Source organism: Camelus dromedarius, chromosome 15 (assembly GCF_036321535.1).
Source record: "Camelus dromedarius isolate mCamDro1 chromosome 15, mCamDro1.pat, whole genome shotgun sequence".
NCBI lineage: Eukaryota > Metazoa > Chordata > Mammalia > Artiodactyla > Camelidae > Camelus > Camelus dromedarius.
The window spans coordinates 578,575-596,898 of record NC_087450.1 but is presented as its reverse complement, the minus strand read 5'-3'; the positions used below and the strand labels follow the sequence as shown (position 1 = coordinate 596,898).

At 46.9% G+C, this 18,324-nt stretch overlaps 2 long non-coding RNA genes and 1 other non-coding gene across 12 annotated transcripts in view; 1 reads left to right on the top strand and 2 right to left on the bottom strand.

Moving 5' to 3' along the window:
* Window positions 1-12,499, top strand: part of LOC116151857 (uncharacterized) — a 32,266-nt gene extending 19,767 nt beyond the window's left edge. For 3 of the 8 annotated variants that reach the window (XR_010384065.1, XR_010384067.1, XR_010384068.1), the window contains 2 exons: window positions 9,325-9,723; window positions 10,773-12,499. This is a non-coding gene — a long non-coding RNA (uncharacterized LOC116151857). Of the gene's footprint in view, window positions 1-4,340; window positions 4,650-9,324; window positions 9,724-10,772 lie in introns of all 8 variants that reach the window. The other 5 variants (XR_010384071.1, XR_010384072.1, XR_010384066.1 and 2 more) reach the window with 5 other exon arrangements.
* LOC135323012 (uncharacterized) lies at window positions 11,286-18,123 on the bottom strand. Of its 3 annotated transcripts, none has more exons than XR_010384074.1 (5): window positions 17,942-18,123; window positions 16,363-16,713; window positions 15,209-15,366; window positions 14,752-14,820; window positions 11,286-11,370 (listed from the first exon to the last, which is right to left on the bottom strand). It is a non-coding gene; the product is annotated as an uncharacterized LOC135323012 (long non-coding RNA). The 3 variants fall into 3 exon arrangements; XR_010384075.1 differs by lacking the exon at window positions 11,286-11,370 and adding an exon at window positions 14,329-14,617 and having other exon boundaries at window positions 14,752-15,067; XR_010384073.1 differs by lacking the exon at window positions 11,286-11,370 and adding an exon at window positions 14,329-14,617.
* LOC135323112 (U6 spliceosomal RNA) lies at window positions 16,428-16,536 on the bottom strand. The gene has a single exon (XR_010384356.1). It is a non-coding gene; the product is annotated as a U6 spliceosomal RNA (small nuclear RNA).
* Window positions 18,124-18,324: the final 201 nt, after the last annotated feature.

Sequence of the window (18,324 nt, the reverse complement as noted above, 5' to 3'; positions counted from 1 at the left end):
TCACTAATTTTAAGTGCATAAGGCAGACAGTGTCAACAGACTGCTGATTCTTAACTATAACTGTGGATAGATCAGCCTGATAGAAACCTCAAGTTTCTCATCTGTGAAACGACTCAACAATTATTTAGGAATTTAAAGAATTCCAGTGAGTTAATATGTAAAGTGCCTTCTATATAGCAAATGCTCAATAAACAAAGTGATAAATCTGTTATTATTAAAATGACAGAGAGCCTTCCAGCAATGCTCAGAATACTGCAGGACTAAACAGGCTTCACTGTGAATTCAGGGTCTGCAGGTGTAACCTCTCTCATCTCTGTACAACTCAGATGTTCATTAAAAGGCATAGGACATTCAATTCAGAAGCATAAGCCAGAAGCCCATGAGACTTCTGTACTGAACGGTGGCCCCAGCCTAACCCCTCTCCATTTTCTCTGTGGTCTCCAAACATTAGTTACTATTGTCTGCTTTGTATCTTCATTCGGTCTATCTGTGAAAAGGTAATAGAAACCTCTCGACTTAATCTTACTGAAGCTGGTCTCTCCAGATCTTCAATAATTTCCACAGGTCCCTAAATTGTATTTCATATGCTATTCTCTTATTATGTTTATGCATTTTTTTAATTGAAATATAGTCATTTTACAATGTTGTGTAATTTGTGGTGTTCATAATGTTTCAGTCATATATATACATATACATACATATTTTTGTCTTCATATTCTTTTTCATTATAGGTCACTGTAAGATATTGAATAGTTCCCTGTGCTTTACAGTATGAACTTGTTATTTGTTTTATATATAGTAGTTAGTATATGCAAATTTCAAACTCCCAATTTATCCTTTACCACTCCCTTTCATCCCTGGGTACCATAAGTTTGTTTTCAATGTCTGTCAGTCTGTTTCTGTTTTGCAGGTGAGTTCATTTGTGTCTTTTTTTTTTTTTTTAAGATTCCACTTACAAATGTAGAAATTTTCTATTTCTGGCTTGATTCACTTATAATGATGATCTCCAGGTCATCCATGTTGCTGCAAATGATATTATATATACACATTATATACAACTTATATATATATATATATATATATATATATATATATATATATAGTTGAGTAGGATTCCATTGTAAAAATTTATCACAATTTTTATCCAGTCATCTATCAATGGACATTTAGGTTGTTTCTATGTCTTGGCTGTTGTAAATAGTACTGCTGTGAACATTGGGGTGCCTGTGTCTTTTTGAATTATATTTTTCTCTAGATATGTGCCCAGGAGTAGGATTGCTGGATCACATGGTAACAAGTAATTTTTAAATTAACTTCCATATTGTCCTTTAAAGTGGCTACACCAATTTACATTCCCACCAACAATGTAGGAGGGTGCCCTTTTCACCACATCCTCTGCAGCGTTTATCATTTGTGGACTTTTGAATGATGGCCATTCTGGCTGGTAATAGGTGAAACTTCATAGTAGTTTTGATTTGCATTTCCCTAATAATTAGTGATATTGAGCATTTTTTCGTGTGCCTGTTAGCCATCTGTATGTCTTCCTTGGAGAAATGTCTATTTAGAAGAAATATCTGTCTTCTGCCCATTTTTAAAAATATACTTTTATTTAAGTATAGTGAGTTTACAATGTTGTGTCAATTTCTGGTGTACATCACAATAGTTCAATAATATAGGAACAACATATCTTCATTTTCATATTATTTTTAACTATAAGTTACTACAATATATTGAATAGAGTTTCCTGTGCTATACAGTATAAACTTGTTGTTTATCTATTTTATGTACAGTAACTAGTATCTGCAAATCTCAAACTTTAATTTATCCCTTTCCACATCCTTATCCACTTGGTAACCGTAAGTTTGTTTACTATGTCTGTGAGTCTGTTTTGGTGTTGTAAATAAGTCTGTTTTGGTTTTGTAAATAAGTTAGCCTTTTTGTTTGTTTGTTTGATTCCACATTTAAGAGATATCATATGGAATGTTTCTCTCTTTCTGATTTACTTCACTTAGAATAGCATTTTCCAGGTTAATCCAAGTTGCTGCAAATTGCATTATTGTATTCTTTTTTTATGACTGAGTAGTATTCTATTGTATAAATATACCACAACTTCTTTCCAGTTATCTGTTAGTGGACATTTAGGTTGTTTCAATGTCTTGTCTATTGTAAATAGTGCTGCTATGAAAATTGGGGTGCATGTATCTTTTTGAATGAAGGTTCCCTCTGGACATAGCCCAGGAATGGGATTGCTGGATCAGATGGTAAGTGTATTTTTAGTCTTTTGAAGACTCTTCATACTGTTTTCCACAATGGCTGCACCAAACTACATTCCCACTAATGGTATAGAGGATTCCTTTTCCTCCAAATCCTCTCCAGCATTTATTCTTTGTGGACGTTTGAATGATGACCATTCAGACTGTTGTGAGGTGATACCTCATTGTACTTTCGACTTGCATTTCTTTGATAATTACTGATATTGAGCATTTTTTCATGTGCCTTTTGTCCATTTGTATGTCTTCTTTGGAGAATTGCTTGCTTAGATCTTCTGCCCATTTTTTAATTGGTTATGATTTTTTCTTATGAAGTTGTATGAGCTGCATATATATCCTGGAGATTAAGCCCTTGTCAAATTCATCTTTTACAAATATTTTCTCCCATTCTGTAGGTTGTCTCCTTGTTTTGTTTATGGTTTACTTTGCTGTGACAAAAATTATAAGTTTAACTAGATAGGTCCCATTTGTTTATTTTTGCTTCTATTTCAATTGCTTGGGTAGAATATCCAGGAGAACATTACTGAGATTTATGTGGGATAATGTTTTGCCTATGATTTCCTCTAAGAGGTTTATAGTACCTTGTCTTATGTTTAAAGTTATAAGTCTTTTTGAGTTTCTCTTTGTGTATGGTGTGAGGGAGTATTCTAACTTCATTGATTTACATGCAGCTGTTCAGTTTTCCCAATACCACTGACAGAAGAGACTGTCATTATTCCATTGTATGTTCTTGCCTCCTTTGTCAAAGATTAATTGACCAAAAGTTTGTGGAATGATTTCTGGGATCTCTATGCTCTTCCATTGATCCATATGCCTGTTTTTGTTCCAGTACCATGCTGATTTGATTAGTGTAGCTCTGTAGTATTGTCTGAAGCCTGGAAGGATTATTTCTCCAGCTTTGTTCTTTTTCTTCAGTAATGCTTAGGCAGCTCTGGGTCTATTTTGATTCCATATAAATTTTAGTATGATGTGTTCTAGTTCTGTGAAATAAGTCCTGGGTAGTTTGATATGAATCACAGTAAATCTGTAGATTGCTTTGGGTATATGGTCATTTTAACAAAATTAATTTTTCCAATCCCAAGAATATGGGATATCTTTACATTTCTTTAAATCGTTTTAATTTCCTTAGCATTTTGTAATTCTCCACATATAAGTCTTTAACTTTGTTGGTCAGATTTATTCCTAAGTTTTTTTTTTTTTTGATATAGTCTTAAAAGGAATTATTTCTTTAATTTCCTTTCTGATATTTCACTGTTAGTGTAAAGACATGCCTCTGACTTATGGATGTTAATCTTGTATCCTGCTACTTTGCCAGTTTCTTTTATCAGCTCTAGTAGTCTTTGTGTGGAGCTTTTAGGGTTTTCTATATATAGTATTATGTCATCCATGTATAATGACAATTTTACCTCTTCTCTTCCAGTTTGGAACTGTTTTAATTTCCTTGTCTAATTGCTGTGGCTAGAAGTTCCAATGCTATACTGAATAGAAGTGGTGAGACACAAAATTCTTTTCTTGTTCCACATTTTAGTGGGAAGGCTTTCAACTTTTCACCATTGAGTATTATACTGGCTGTAGTTTTGTCATAAGAAGCTTTTACTCTCTCGAGATATGTTGCTCTATACCCATTTTGATAAGAGTATCTATAATAAAAGGTTGTTAAATTCGTGTTGCCTTCTGTCTTCTGTCGGAGAGCGGATTCTGTCAGGTATGAGTCGAGAGCTCTGTGTCCGCCCGCCAGCCTGCCCACCCGGCCCCATCTCGAACGGTGGTATCTATCACGTGTTCCGTCAGGAGCAGGCACTTTCTGCTTGTTTTTGGAACTTGCTGTCGAGATTCCAGGTTCTGGGCCTGTCCGGATATCACTTAGAAAAGGAAATCTGTGCGTTTTTACCCTTTTTTAAATTGTGTTTGTTTGTTTACTTATTTATTTATTTACTTACTTACATTTATTTATTTATTTAGGCCTTTTTTTTTTTTGGTCCTTGCTGCTGTTGTTGCTTTCGGTGGTTGTTTGTTTATTCGGGGAGGGGAGGTAATTCGTTTCTTTTGCTGGTTTGTTGCCTGACTTAGTGATTGCCTGACTTACCGACTTCCTTATTGACTTGAACGGAAGTCCTGAAGATCGAACCCTGGACCTCGCGCGTGCTGGGCAGGCACTCTGCCGCTGAGTTCTACGCTCCATCCTCCCCCTCGCCCCCTCCCCCATTTGGGGGAGGAAAAAAATAAATTTTTCTTTTCTTTTAAACTGAAAACGTCCGTTTGGATCTCCTGCGTGTGTTTCATCCCTGGTTTTCTGGCTTCTAGGAGGTGGAGTTGACCGAGTTCTTGGACTGTTGAGGAGAGGAACCCCTGATGGGCTGCGGTTGTGCTTTTTCTACGGTGTTTTAGTTTTTGTGTTTAAACCCCAGAGTAGTTCTACAACTTGATTTCCCTTTGGTGGTGGGTTTTGTCGTTTGTTTTCATGTTTCCTTTCTATCTTTCTTTCTTTCTTTCTTTCTTTCTTTCTTTCTTTCTTTCTTTCTTTCTTTCTTTCTTTCTTTTTCTTTCTTTTTTCTTTCTTTCTTTCTTTCTTTCTTTCTTTCTTTCTTTCTTCCTTCCTTCCTTCCTTCCTTCCTTTCTTTCTTACTTTCTTTCTTTCTTCCTTCCTTCCTTCCTTCCTTCCTTCCTTCCTTCCTTCCTTCCTTTCTTCCTTTCTTTCTTCCTTTCTTTCTTCCTTTCTTTCTTCCTTCCTTCCTTCCTTCTCCCTCCTCCCTCCCTCCCTCCCTCCCTCCCTCCCTCTTTCTTTCTTTCCTTCTTTCTTTCTTTCTTTCTTTCTTTCTTTCTTTCTTTCTTTCTTTCTTTCTTTCTTTCTTTTCTTTCTTTCTTTCTTCTTTCTTTCTTTCTTTTCTTCTTTCTTTCTTTCTTTCTTTCTTCCTTCCTTCCTTCCTTCCTTCCTTTCTTTCTTACTTTCTTTCTTCTTCCTTCCTTCTTCCTTCCTTCCTTCCTTCCTTCCTTCCTTCCTTTCTTCCTTTCTTTCTTCCTTTCTTTCTTCCTTTCTTTCTTCCTTCCTTCCTTCCTTCCTCCCTCCCTCCCTCCCTCCCTCCCTCCCTCCCTCTTTCTTTCTTTCCTTCTTCTTTCTTTCTTTCTTTCTTTCTTTCTTTCTTTCTTTCTTTCTTTCTTTCTTTTTCTTTCTTTCTTTCTTTCTTTCTTCTTTCTTTCTTTCTTTCTTTCTTTCTTTCTTTCTTTCTTTCTTTCTTTCTTTCTTTCTTTCTTTTCTTTCTTCTTCCTTCCTTCCTTTCTTTCTTACTTTCTTTCTTTCTTCCTTCCTTCCTTCTTCCTTCCTTCCTTCCTTCTTCTTCTTCCTTTCTTCCTTTCTTTCTTCCTTTCTTTCTTCCTTCCTTCCTTCCTTCCTCCCTCCCTCCCTCCCTCCCTCCCTCCCTCCCTCCCTCTTTCTTTCTTTCCTTCTTTCTTTCCTTCTTTCTTTCTTTTCTTTCTTTCTTTCTTTCTTTCTTTCTTTCTTTCTTTCTTTCTTTCTTTCTTTCTTTCTTTCTTTCTTTCTTTCTTTCTTTCTTTCTTCTCTCTTTTTATTTTAACCTCTACTCTATGATTTCCTGATCTTTAGGATTTCCTTCCTTCTGCTGACTTTTGGGTGTTTCTGCTCTTCTTTTTTTAGTTCTTTCAGCTGGTGGGTTCGATTGTTTCTTTGAGATCATTCTTCATTTTTGAGGAAGGCCTGTATCGCTATAAGTTCCCCCTTAGTGCAGCCTTGGCTGCGTCCCATAAGTTTTGGGTGGTTGGGTTTTCATTTTCATTTGTATCAATGTTCTCTTTGCTGTTGTTGTTGTTGTTGTTGTTGTTGTTGTTGGGTTTTTTGTTTATTTCAACTTTGATTTCATCATTCACCCATTGGTTTTTCGATAGCATGTTGTTTCATCTCCATGCTTCCCCCCCACCCCCCGCCTTTAGTTAGCCTTTAGTTGGCTTCTGTGACTCACTTCTACGTTTTGGAGTTCGGTTGACCCTGTTTGGAAGTCTATTCACCTATGGCTATAACTGTTTGTATGAAACAGATAGTAATAGAATCTCAAACCCATCTAAAAGAGAAAGAAAGGAAGGAGAGGGGGGAAAAAAAAAGTCTCTATTATTTTCTTGCTTCCTCTGCCACTCTTAATGATTTAGATGTCTTCTTTTTACAATTTTGTGTTTATTCCGTTTGGAATGAATGGTAGTGATCACCTTTCCGGTGATGAGTGGTCTCATTTTTGTACCATCCTCCTTCTCTATTTAGAGTAGACCTGTTGATGTTTCTTTTAGCATGGGTTCAGTGTTGCTAAACTCTTTCGTTTTTGCTTGTCTGTGAAGTTCTTTACCTCCCCTTCTATTCTAAAGGATAGCTTTGCTGGATAGAGTATCCTAGGCTGCTTCTTTTGTTTGTTTTGTTTTGTTTTGTTTTGTTTTGTTTTGTTTTGTTTTGTTTTTCATTCAAGAATTTCAATAGATCTTGCCACTCCCTTCTGGCCTGTAGTGTTTGTGTAGAGAAATCGCTGAGAGCCTTATGGGGGTTCCCTTGGAAACTCATTCTTTGTTTTTCTCTTGCCTAAAGGCATTTAGGATCATTGCTTTATCCTTGACTCTGGCCATCTTGATTAGCCTATGTCTTGGTGTGGGCCTGTTTGAGTTCTTTCTGTTGGGTACCCTCTGAGCCTCCTGGACTTGGATATCTGATTCCTTCTTTAGATTTGGGAAATTTTCAGTCATGCTTTCTTCGAATACCTTTTCGGTCCCCTTGGTTCTTTCTTCCCCTTCTGGAACCCCTATTGTGCGTAGATGGGCACGCTTTCGAGGGTCCCTTAGGTCCTAGATGGTTTTCGTTGTTCTTTATTGGTTTTTCTCTCAGCTGTTCTGATTGGGGTCTTCTGTTGTCCTGCCTTCTAGGCCACTTATTCGTTCCTCTGCGTGATCTAGCCTGCTTTGGACAGCCTTTAGACCAGTTCTCATTTCAGCCAATGAGTTGACCAGTTCTCCTTGACTCTTCTTTATAGCTTCGATTTCGTTTTTGACGTATAGTATATCTCTCAACACTATCTCTTGGAGTTCTTCAGGACTTGGATCACTCCTTTTTGGAAATCTTGATCGAGCAGGCCATCACGTCTATTTCATGGATCGTGCTTTCAGGGAATTTCTCTGGCTCTTTTAATTGGGAGTGGTTCCTCTGCTTCTTCATAATGCTCCTATCTCTCTGGCACTGTGGCTTAAGGAGTATCAGTTATCTATTGGGGTCCTTAAGGAGTTTATGTATTTATCGAAAGCCTACGCAGGCATAAAACTTTAAAAGAGAGAGGGGGATAGGGGGAGAGAGAGAGAGACAGAGACAGAGACAGAGGGGGAGAGGGAGAGAGGGGGGTGGGGGCAGGATGTTAAAAGAATGGAGAAAAAAAGGTTTGAAAACAGTGTACGATCAATAATAGAAGAGCAAGTTGAAGCAGAATAGCAATTGAGTTGAGACGTCTTCTAAAAGCCTTTAAAAACAAATAGAAAAGATCAGAAAATAATATACAATTGTTTCAAAAGTAAATTTTAAAAGGTAATCGAAATAGAACAGATTTTAACAAAAGATAAAACAGAGGATTTTAAAAGACGGGAGAAAGAAAAGGTTTGAAGACGGTGTGTAATCATGAATAGAAGAGTAAGTGGAAGCAGAATAGCGATCGAGTTGAGACGTCTTTTAATAACCTTAATAAAAAGGAGGAAAAAAATCGAGAAACAATATTGAAACCTGTGAATAACCAGTAACAGGAGATCAAAACCAAGAGAATGAAAAAGGAAGGGGGTGGATGTTTAAAAATAATAATAATGAAAAGACTTGAAATGAAACATTTAAAAGGGATTAAAACCGTAACGTATACGACTGTTCAAAAGTAAAGGTTAAAAAGGTAACAGAAGGTAAAACGATATAAAAGAGATTAAAAAAGACAAAGGAAACGAAAAAAAAAAAAAAAAAGAGGAAAAAAAAAAAAGGATGTGTACGCAGCGCTCGACTGTAGGATGTGTTCTCCTGGAGACGGTGCGCTCTTAACGGTTTCACCGAGAAGTCTTTCTGTCGTCGCCCTGTTTCGTGAACTCAGCTTGCTTTTTCCGCGGGCCCTCTGTCGGCGCCCTCGTCTGTGCTGCCCTCGGTGCCTGTGGGCAAGTAGATCGCGCCCCCTCCTGGCACCGGCGTTCGGATGCTGCGTTCCTGCCGGGAAGGAGGGAGGGTGGCTGGCCGCCTGCCCTCTCCCGGCGCCGGTCGCTCCGCTGCTCTGTGCGGCTGTGTGCTCCGCCTCGGGTCGGCGCTCCTCTATCCGTAGGTGGGCTCGGGGAAGACCGTGGAACCGCCCCGCCCCTGCTGCATTCCAAAACTCGGCTCCTTCTTAGTCTTGGTGGCGCGAGTTCTCTGAGGTACCGGGGCAGATATATAATATCTGCCTCAGGCTGAAAACGAGTCTCAGTCCTGCCTAGGAGGTTTCAGAGCCCCCGGGTGCGGATTCGAGTCTCGGCCCCGCCCCCGCTCCCGCCCCCGCCCGCGCGCTGCGCGCCGCGCGCCAGGGGCTATGGCGGCTGTGGCTGCGCCCCGCCTCTCTTCTCGCGAGAAGGGCCGGTGATGGCGCCGCGGGTCTGAGGAGATGGAGGCTACGGCGCCCCTCCCCCCAGGGCACACCGGCCGTGTTGCTTTGCCTTTCTTTCCCCGTAATGGGACGGGTTGGGGGGGCGGGTTGTTCTGCTCTGTATCCCCTCCCGGCCACGGCGCGTGGTGCCGCCGACACGGTCCTCTGCCCGGCTCGTGCGGCCTGTCCCGGCCCCCGGCTGCCGGCCTGCGACTCGGGCTGGGTGTCGCGGGGACCCTCTGTGCCCGTTTCACTTGGATCGGTCGGTCAAGGGGCGCTCCGGGCAGATCAGAGACTCGGAGGCTCCCCCACCGTCCCGTCGGCCTCTCCGTTGGAGAGGGGGAGGTTTGGCGAACGAGCCCTATTCCTCTGCCGGTCCCTCCGCACTGTTTTGCTTTTGACTCTTTCTTTTCTCCTTTTTCTCCTACCAGATTTTGGGCGTCTTTGTCTTTCGAAGAGGGCGGTGTTCTGTCGGAGTTCCGCAGGTGGTCTGATTGGCCGAGTGGGTCCGTCGATGTGAGTTTTGGTGTATTTGTGGGAGAGGGTGAGCTACGAGCGTCCTTCTACTCCGCCGTCTTGCTTCTTCTCGGGTTATTTTTGAAGAGTAGGTGCTGGGGATTGAACCCTGGACCTTTATTTTTTGCATGCTAAGCATGGGCTGTACTGCCTGATCTCTAGACCCTCCCCACCGCAACCCCCCCTTTCCCACCGCCTCCATAGTACTCGATGAATCTCCTACCTAGATATCTATGCTTCCTTGGAATAGGGCCGTCGTTTTCTTCATCGGATTGATGCACGTCTGTGGATTCGTCTCGTTTCTCTCCACTGCGGTGGGTGGCATCGGGGCGTGGGGTGGGGTGGAGTGCCGTGGGCTGGGAACAGTTCTTCACGTGTAGAGGTGGAGCGGAGCGATGAGGATGGTGACTGTTTCCCCGAGTGCTCGCGCCGGGTGATGGAGGCCTGTGGTCTGACTTGGAAGAGGACTCGGGTGACCAGAACAGAGCCCGTGTGGGGTCGTTGTGGAGGGAGGAACTCCACCCCCCCCCAGCCCCAGCCAAGGCACTCGTACCTCATCGAGGGACGGTCGGCCGAAAACAAACGAAAGCTGTCAGAGGTTTGGGGGGTGGGGGTGAAGGTGTGTGTGTGTGTGTGTGTGTGTGTGTGTGTGTGTGTGTGTGTGTGTGTGTGTGTGTGTGTGTGTGTGTGTGTGTGTCTGTGTCTGTGTGTGTGTCTGTGTGTCTGTGTGTGGTGTGTGTGGTGTGTGTGTGTGGTGTGTGTGTGTGGTGTGTGTGGTGTGTGTGTGTGTGTGTGTCCCCGTTCCCCCGTACCACGGTCTCTGGTCGAGGGCCCCCCCGAGCGGAGAAACGCACGCCAGGTTGTCCGGCCGCGTGTCCCTGCCACCCAGAGATCCCGAACCGTCCCGCTCGCTCCCCTGCCATGTGCCATGTGCCACCTGCCTGTCGGCCGGGCGCTATTTTAGACCCTGCGAAGAAGTCGACCGGACGGACGGGCCGGGCCGGGCCGGGCCGGGCCGGGCCGGGCTGAGCCGAGCCGAGCCGATCTGAGCCGAGCCCGTCCAGGCTGGGGTGGGTGGTGCTGGGTTCAGAGGAGTGGGGTACAAGCGGGAGGCGGGCGTCGATGGAGGGGGAGGGGGGAGGGGGGAGGGGGAAGGGAGAGGAAAGGGGAGGGGAGGGGGAGCAGGGATGACGATGGTCTGGGGCTTGGCTTGTGGGGTGGGGGTGGGAGGGATGGTAGCCATCCTATGACTTTCTCTCCCTACCCCGCCTTTTGCAAGTCTGTTCGAGTGACAAGGTGGTGCTGGTTTCTGGCTGGTGCACACCATAGTGATTCTGTTCTTCTTTTTCCTGGTCTTTTTCAGGAACCCTCGTCCCGAGGGACTGAATCTAGTGCCCTGTGCTGCGCGGTACGACCTAGGGGTCGAATCTGCCAGGAGAGGACTTACAAGGATTTGGAGGATCCTGGAAAACTGCTACCATCCAGAATCCTACATGGATGTTCAAGATCTTGTGGATGGACGGACGGACGGACGGAAGACGGATCGAATGGAGGCCCCGCCCCATCCCCTGGACCCCTAGGCCCAGGAGGATCGTGATGGGTCTGGAAAGGACTCTTCCGACGAGGGTCTCGGGATGGACTTTCTCGGTCCGCGGAAGGTGTTTCTGCACAAAGAGGAAGAGAGGGGCGTTCTCGGCCAGAGAGCCCGAACCGCCTCCTTTCAGGGATCCGCTCCAGTCAGGGTTGGGGTCGGGGTCAGAACGCAGCCACCGACAGCTCCCCTCCCTCGTCTTGGCTCTCCAACTTGGGAAACCCCTCCTCCCTGCCCCCTCACCCATCTTCTCGTCAGCCGGCCTCCAGCTTCCCCGTGCCAACCCACCTCTCTCATGCTGCCGGACTTTCCTCCTCCTTGGGCTGCCAGGAAGCTCTCCCGCTCCTCCACGTGCTTTGGCTTGGAATCCCTGACAAACACAAGCGGTGCTGGTGGGCGGGGCCGCGGGCCGTGGCAGAAGGACTCCCTTCATCTTATGGGAGCGATTTTTATCTCCATAGAGGTGGCGATTGAGAAAACACATAAAATCACTCAGAAGAATACCCATGTGTAGTGTCCCTGACCTAGATCCGTGTCTGTCTGTCTGTCTGTCTGTCTCTCTCTCTCTCTCTGCCTCTCTCTCCATTTCGCTATTCTGTGTGTGTGTGTGTGTGTGCGTGCGCGCTGCGCGCGCATGCGTGTCTGTCTGTCTCCCTTGTCTCTCTTTCCTCTCCTCTCCCCTCCTCTCCTCTTCCCTGTTCTCCCCCCTTCCCCCTCACCCCTCCACTCCTCTCTTCTCCCCTCCACTCCTCTCCTCTCCCTCTTCTCCTCTCCCCTCGCCTCTTCTCATTTCCCCTCCCCTCCCCTCTTTTCCCTCCTCTCCTTTCCTGTCCTCTCCCCTTTTATCCCTCCTCTCCTCTGCTCTCTCTCTCTCTCTCTCTCTCTCTCTCTCTCTCTCTCTCTCTCCCCCCTTCACTTCCCTCCCTCCTCCCTACCCCCCAACCCCTACCTTCACAGGGCCTCATAGATTGCAATCGGTTTCCATGAAATGTGATGAAGAGGGAATGAATTTTAGAATGATATCCCCATGCCATTGAATCCTTCTTCCCCAGGGATAGCGACTTATTTGTGGTCGTGTTTGTTTTTGTTTTTCTTGTTGTTGTTTTGGGGCGCATCGAGGGCGCAGGAGGCGTTGGGAGTGAGGGTGATGTTTCTCTTTCTGTCTGTCTCCTCCTTAGGAAGGATTTTAAGAGGAGGGAGGACCCACAGAAATCTACCATCTTGTCTCGTACTGCAGCTGTGTTTGAGCTTCCTATACGATCTGGGCGGAACACTCCCCACCCTCACCTCAAGCCGCCATTGCCGCCCCCCTCAGCCCCCCTGCACCCCCGTCCAGTCCCACACTTGGGGCGGTGGTTGGGCATAGGGGGATGTTGGCGGGGTGGTGGTTGGTGGGGGGTGGGGTGGTGGAGGAAACCAGAAAACAGACCACTGTGGCACGTGGGTGACTGGGGCTTCAGGGTGAAGGAGGATGAATAAAATGGCCGGAATTAGGCTAACGGATTGCTTCTTCTTTTTTTGGCGGGGGGGGAGGGGAGACGCAGCGCTCGACTGTTTCATTCATTTGCTGGGGGGGGGGTGTCATTCGGTTTCTTATGCTCGCCCTGAAAACGGTCAACTGTCCTGACTGACTGGTTGCTGCTCACGGTTCCAGGCCTGTTGTTGAAACTGGAAGCTATCGATCTTACTGTTTCTACTGTATTTCACTCATTGAAAGTCATCATCATGCTGGGTCTCTGAGTCTTTCTCCGAGGAGAAGGTCGGTCACGGGACTAGTGACCTGACAAAATAGCCTGAGTGACCAAGAAGGCCACACCTTGAGTGCTTATGAGATAACGAGATCTAACCACCAGCCTCTATAGAATGGGTCACCTGGAGGCATCGTGACACCATTCTGAGTCTTCTGATGAGAAAACGATTCTGTGGATGGTGATCGATGCCCGATTGTTTGAGCTATGGCTCTAGAACCACCCCACCCACTCCATCCCCAAGTTGGGTACACAGTTTTGAAGACGCTAGCCTGCTGTGAATCCCCTTTGCCCGGCAGAGCGATAAAATGGCCTCTTTGCTTCTAAGCTCCAAGACCTTGTCTCTGGATTCTTGGGCTCGTCGGGGACGGGGGCCGAACTTTTGGCAACAAGCGTGCTTCAGAAACAGCGGATGCCCGAGAAGGACACTCTGCCTCTCCCTCTTCTTCCGGGCCTGAAATGGGGAGGAAAAAAAAATCGCTTCCCCTGGAAGCCGGAGTCCGGAGCCCGCCATCCGGAGGGACTTCTGGCTTGGCCTTCTCCTGGGGTGGGGGGGAGGGCACGCCACTGCACGTGTTCTTTGTCAACTCCCTGTTTCTCTCTTCTCGAGTTATCTCTTTGGGACGGCTCCCACACTGGGTGAAAACAGACAGACTGGCTGGTATGTCTCCCTACCCCACCCTTCGCCCCCAAATGACTGATCTCCTGTCCCATCAGAATCACCACTTGTTTTCCAACGTGGCTTTCTTGGATCCTGGAGGACTTGTAAAGGAAAAGCCCAGCTGGGCTAACAAGCTAAAGTCACAAATCTAAGTGTGATAAGTGTCCGTTTACTGATCTAAGTTCTGCTGGGCTAACTCGTAAATCTGAAGTTTAGTGTCAGTTTACTGGGCTAACAAGCTAACTCGTAAATCCAAGCTCAACAAGTGTCAGTAACGTGATCTGTTCCAAATTGATAAGCTCCAGTGTACTGATCCTTTGCTTTTTGTTGTTTGAGCCTTATTGGCGAATAGACCCATATTTGTAATTAACCCTATGAAACCTCATGTGCACGTCTTGGAGGTGCTCAGAGCTTCGGAGCAGAAGCCCCTCTGAGCCCGCCGGCGTAATAAATCTGAGTACTCCAACCCTCCGAGTGGTGCTTGTTTCTTGGCTGGCCTGTCATTTCCGTAACAGACTGATATCAACTTAGAGCCAAGATGGGCGCAGAACTGAAGGAGCTTCTCGGCTGGCCTAAGAAGCCTGTCGTCGTGATGTGGGAGGCATTCTTTACGAGGGACCTATCTGATTAAGTGCTTGACCGCCTTTTGGACTTTGAACCAACTTGGAGATAGGAACTAGGATGAGAGGGCACCCGAAATAGCTCAGCAAACTCTTCTCCATCCTTAGAAGACAGACAGACAGACAGACAGACAGACAGACAGACAGACAGACAGACAGAGTGTGTGTGTGTGTGTGTGTGTGTGTGTGTGCGCGCGCGCGCAGCGCGCGTGTTTGTGCGCGTGCGGGGGTGTGGGAGAGGGAGGAGATGACGTCAGCGTACTGGACACTGTTTCAGTGACATGGGGAGTGCTGTCAACTAGGAAGGAACGTCATGTATTCTTCAGCCTTGTGTCTGTACAGGTGGGTACACTCAGGGTTCCAGAAAGGATGGGATATTCCTGGCAGTCGTCTACTGCCCTGGCATCGAGGGCTGGCTGGCTGGCTGGCTGTCATCCAAAGTGGAGGCTCTCGTGAAAGGGACGGAACCGAGTCCCAAGGAGATGCCTCCTTCACTGACTTTCATGCAAACACAGTGGACCACAGCCTCCGGAAAGAGGGTGGGTGGCACACGTGGCCCCAGTCTGTTCTGTCCATTCGGCAAATGGCCTGGGTTAGGGGAAACCCAGCATGGCGACCATCCGACAGGCCGACCCACCGACCCACGGACGTGCTCGGTTTCTCCCAGCTCCCTGGATGACCTCCCCCACCCACCCCCACCCCACCCGCATTCCTTCACCCACCGTGGTGTCTGGTGTCAGGGCACTTGGAAGATGACTCCCATTGTTCAATAGACAGGGGCAGGAAGATTCCTATAGGACCGCAAAAACAGTCAACTGGCCATACACACATACATACATACGTACAAACGTTTTGTCCCCAGAGGCCTCAGACCTCCTCTCTCTGGACCCGCTGAACCCCAGTAACTGGCCCCCATTCAACTGCCACATAGTAGGGGTCATCCAGACGTTCTTGGGATGGTAGGTATGACTTCCAAAGGGGTTGAAGCCTTCCTTCCCCCGCTGCAAGCCTGATGCCATCAGCATGGCCAGGACACTGCTACAAACAAACAAACAAACAAACAAACAAACAAACAAACAAACACACACACACCACCACCACCACCACCACCACCAACAACAACAACAACAACGACGACAACAAAAGACAAACACATGCGTATGTGACTTGGGGACATACTTTCCGCAGCCTCCAGGGACGAAGGCACTCGCTTCGCTGGGTAAATCCTACGAGGCTTCACTAAAGCGCTTGCCAACTTACTTCTCAGAAGGATCGATCTCTGCCCCCATCACCCGCCATCATCAGGCAAGGTCGTCAGAATCCATGGGAGATATAGACTAGAAGAAGAAGTAGAGGAAGGAGGAGGAGGAGGTGGAGGAGGAGAATCAGTGACATGAGGTGTGTACGACTTCTTGTCTCCAAGAGGATTGAGTTTTAAATTTTTTTCTTTTCAGATACAAGGGAAAATAAACTTTTGTTTTTTCCCCTTCCTTCCCTTTTAGAGGCGGACACCCACATGGTAAATATCATACCTCTGTCAGCAGAATGGAACCCTTTCTCTTTTTCTCCCTCCCTGACCCTTCTGGGATTCAGAAATCCTCCGTGAGGATTTTTCTATTCTTGGCAGCAGAGTTATTAGCATCATTGACTTGGAGGCAAAAACTTAGGTTTCCATTAAACTGGGATAGACATGCATGGATAAGAGATACTAGTGCTACTCGTTTTCCTTAGGGTTCCCCTGTGTCTGTGGTGTGTGTGTGTGTGTGTGTGTGTGTGTGTGTGTGTGTGTGTGTGTGTGTGTGTGTGTGTGTGTGTCTGTGTCTGTGTGTCTGTGTGTCTGTGTCTGTGTCTGTGTCTGTCTGTCTGCCTGCCTGCCTGCCTGCCTGCCTGCCTGCCTGCCTGCCTGTTTATTGTAGGAACTCTCTGTCAATGGAAGTATAGTTGACTTACAATGTTGTGTTCATTTATGACGTACGGCATAGTGATTCACTTATTCACACACACACACACACACACACACACACACACACACACACACACACGTATACTTTTTCAGGATAGGTTATTACAAGCTATTGAACATAGTTCCCTGTGCTAGACAGTAGGACCTACTTGTGTACCTAGTTTGTATAGGGTGGTTTATATCTGCTAATCCCAAACTCCTGATTTATCCCTCTGCCCTCCCCCATTCCTCCACCCTACCCTGTCCCCTGTGTTAACCATCGGTTTCTTTTCCATGTCTGCGAGTCCAGTCTGTTTCTGGTTTGTAAATAGGTTCCTTGGAGTCTTTTTAAAATGGAGTTATTTATGTATGGATGGGTGTCTTGACTTACTTTCAGATCCCACCTAGAAGTGATGGCATAGGATATCTGTCTTCCTCTGGGTGACTGACATCACTAAAGCTACGGAACTCTTCACGTATGTGCGTGTGTCGTCCACGTTCAGGGGCCGTGCTGATCTTCTCTGGATGGTTCCCGTGTTAGTCGATGTGCTGTGGCAGCAAGCGCTTGCCTTAGGGTTTTTGTCTCAACCTGAAAGCCGGCCCGGAGACTGAAGGTCTTCTAGTTGCGTCCACTATCTGCCTAGGACCATCTCCACGAACGTTTCCCATTTTCTCTCACCCTTTTGTCTTGGCATCATTGAGTACTAAAATGCTCCGTCTCCTGAAGCCCTGCAGACTGAAGCTGGACAACGGGAGGTAAACGTCAGAGAAATGGCCACAACAGCTCCTGTGGAAACCATCCTAGGGCCTGTTTTTGGAGGAGCCGCTCAGAGAGTTGAGCCGAACACCCCAGGACATCATCAGAGGCATTTCAAACTGCTCGAGCCATTTCGATGACCCCGATGTGTGGAAATCTCCTACTAGACTGACCCCCTACTCCCGGCCCTGAATCTGGTTTCTCATCTGCTCCAATGATTAACCTTTGTGCTGTACTTTGGTTTTCCACACAAGTGCCTCTTAGGCGATACCTGACTGCTTGCTCCCTAGGCCTAGCTTCAGAAGCCCATCGACACCACCGCCTCCTGAGACGAGATACTACAACTGTTTCCTTGAACAGACCTGTTCTCAGAACTAAGAAACTGGGTCCATGAAACGCAGGCCCTCTAGGAAACTATTCCCTCCCTCCTGCCCCCACACCACACGCACGCATGCACGCTCAGACGCACGCACGCACGCACGCACGCACGCATGGACGCACATGCACAGTCAACAGCCCAGCTTTTAATGTGTAAAACTTCCAGGGAAGTTACAGAATAGGGAAATGTTGGGGTCCAGAGTAGGCTGCCCCAAAATGTGCCCGATGGACTATGCTGAATGAAAGGGACTTCACAACTGGCCAAGGGGGAGGGTATAGGTCAGTGGTAGAGTGTGTGCTTAGCAAGCAAGCACAAGGTCCTGGGTTTAATCCCCAGTACCTCCGGTCAAAAATAAATACATAAAATCGAATTCCTCTCCCCGCCCCCCCCCCCCAAAGTATACACTGCTGTATGTCAACTCTGTCTCAATAAAACTGGAAGAAAAAAAGGAAAAAAAAATGATTTAACAAAAGAAAGAAAGAAACAAACAAAGAACTGCCCGAGGCAAGAGGAACACTCTGGCCCTCCTTTCTGCCTCCCTGGAAGCAGGGGAAAAAGAATTTTGTTTTTTTAAAGTCTCCCATCCCAGAGGAATCTATCAAGTCAGAGGTCTGCTTCCATGCCCTTCCATGATTCTCAAACGGTGTAGTGGGGTTTACCCAGATTAGGAAAAGGAGGGGACTCCTTTGGCCTGAGACCAGGCGAGATTCTCCCCCTCCCTCCCGCCTCCCTCCGTGCAGTTGGGACGGGGTGGCCTAAGGGTGGGGAAATTGAAACCAAAGAACAAAAGCCGTTCAACAGAGAGGAGCCGGAGGCCAAGTCAAAGGCTCTGACCTGAGCACAGAGCTTTCTGCATTTGAATGAAGCGATTGAACGAGGCCCTGCCGAATGGATCCTCCTGACGTCCCCGCCCCCGCTTCCAGGAGACAGTCAGTCGATTTGGGACCGATCGGTGGAGAAGGCCTGTGAGGCGGCGGCGGCGGCGGTGGCGGCGGCGGCGGCGGAAGCAGCGGCGGGGGCGGGGGGGGGTGGTGCGCGGGCGGGGGCGGGACCAACGGTCGCTCCAACTCTGCCTGCCTGCCTGCCTGCCTGCCTGCCTGCCTGCCTGCCTGCCTGCCTGCCTGCGGGGCTGAGGCCTGAGGGCCACGCTGGTTCCTGCCACTCAGGGAAACTTCTGCGGGTGTTGCCGAAAGATCGCCCTCCCCGACCCCGTCCCT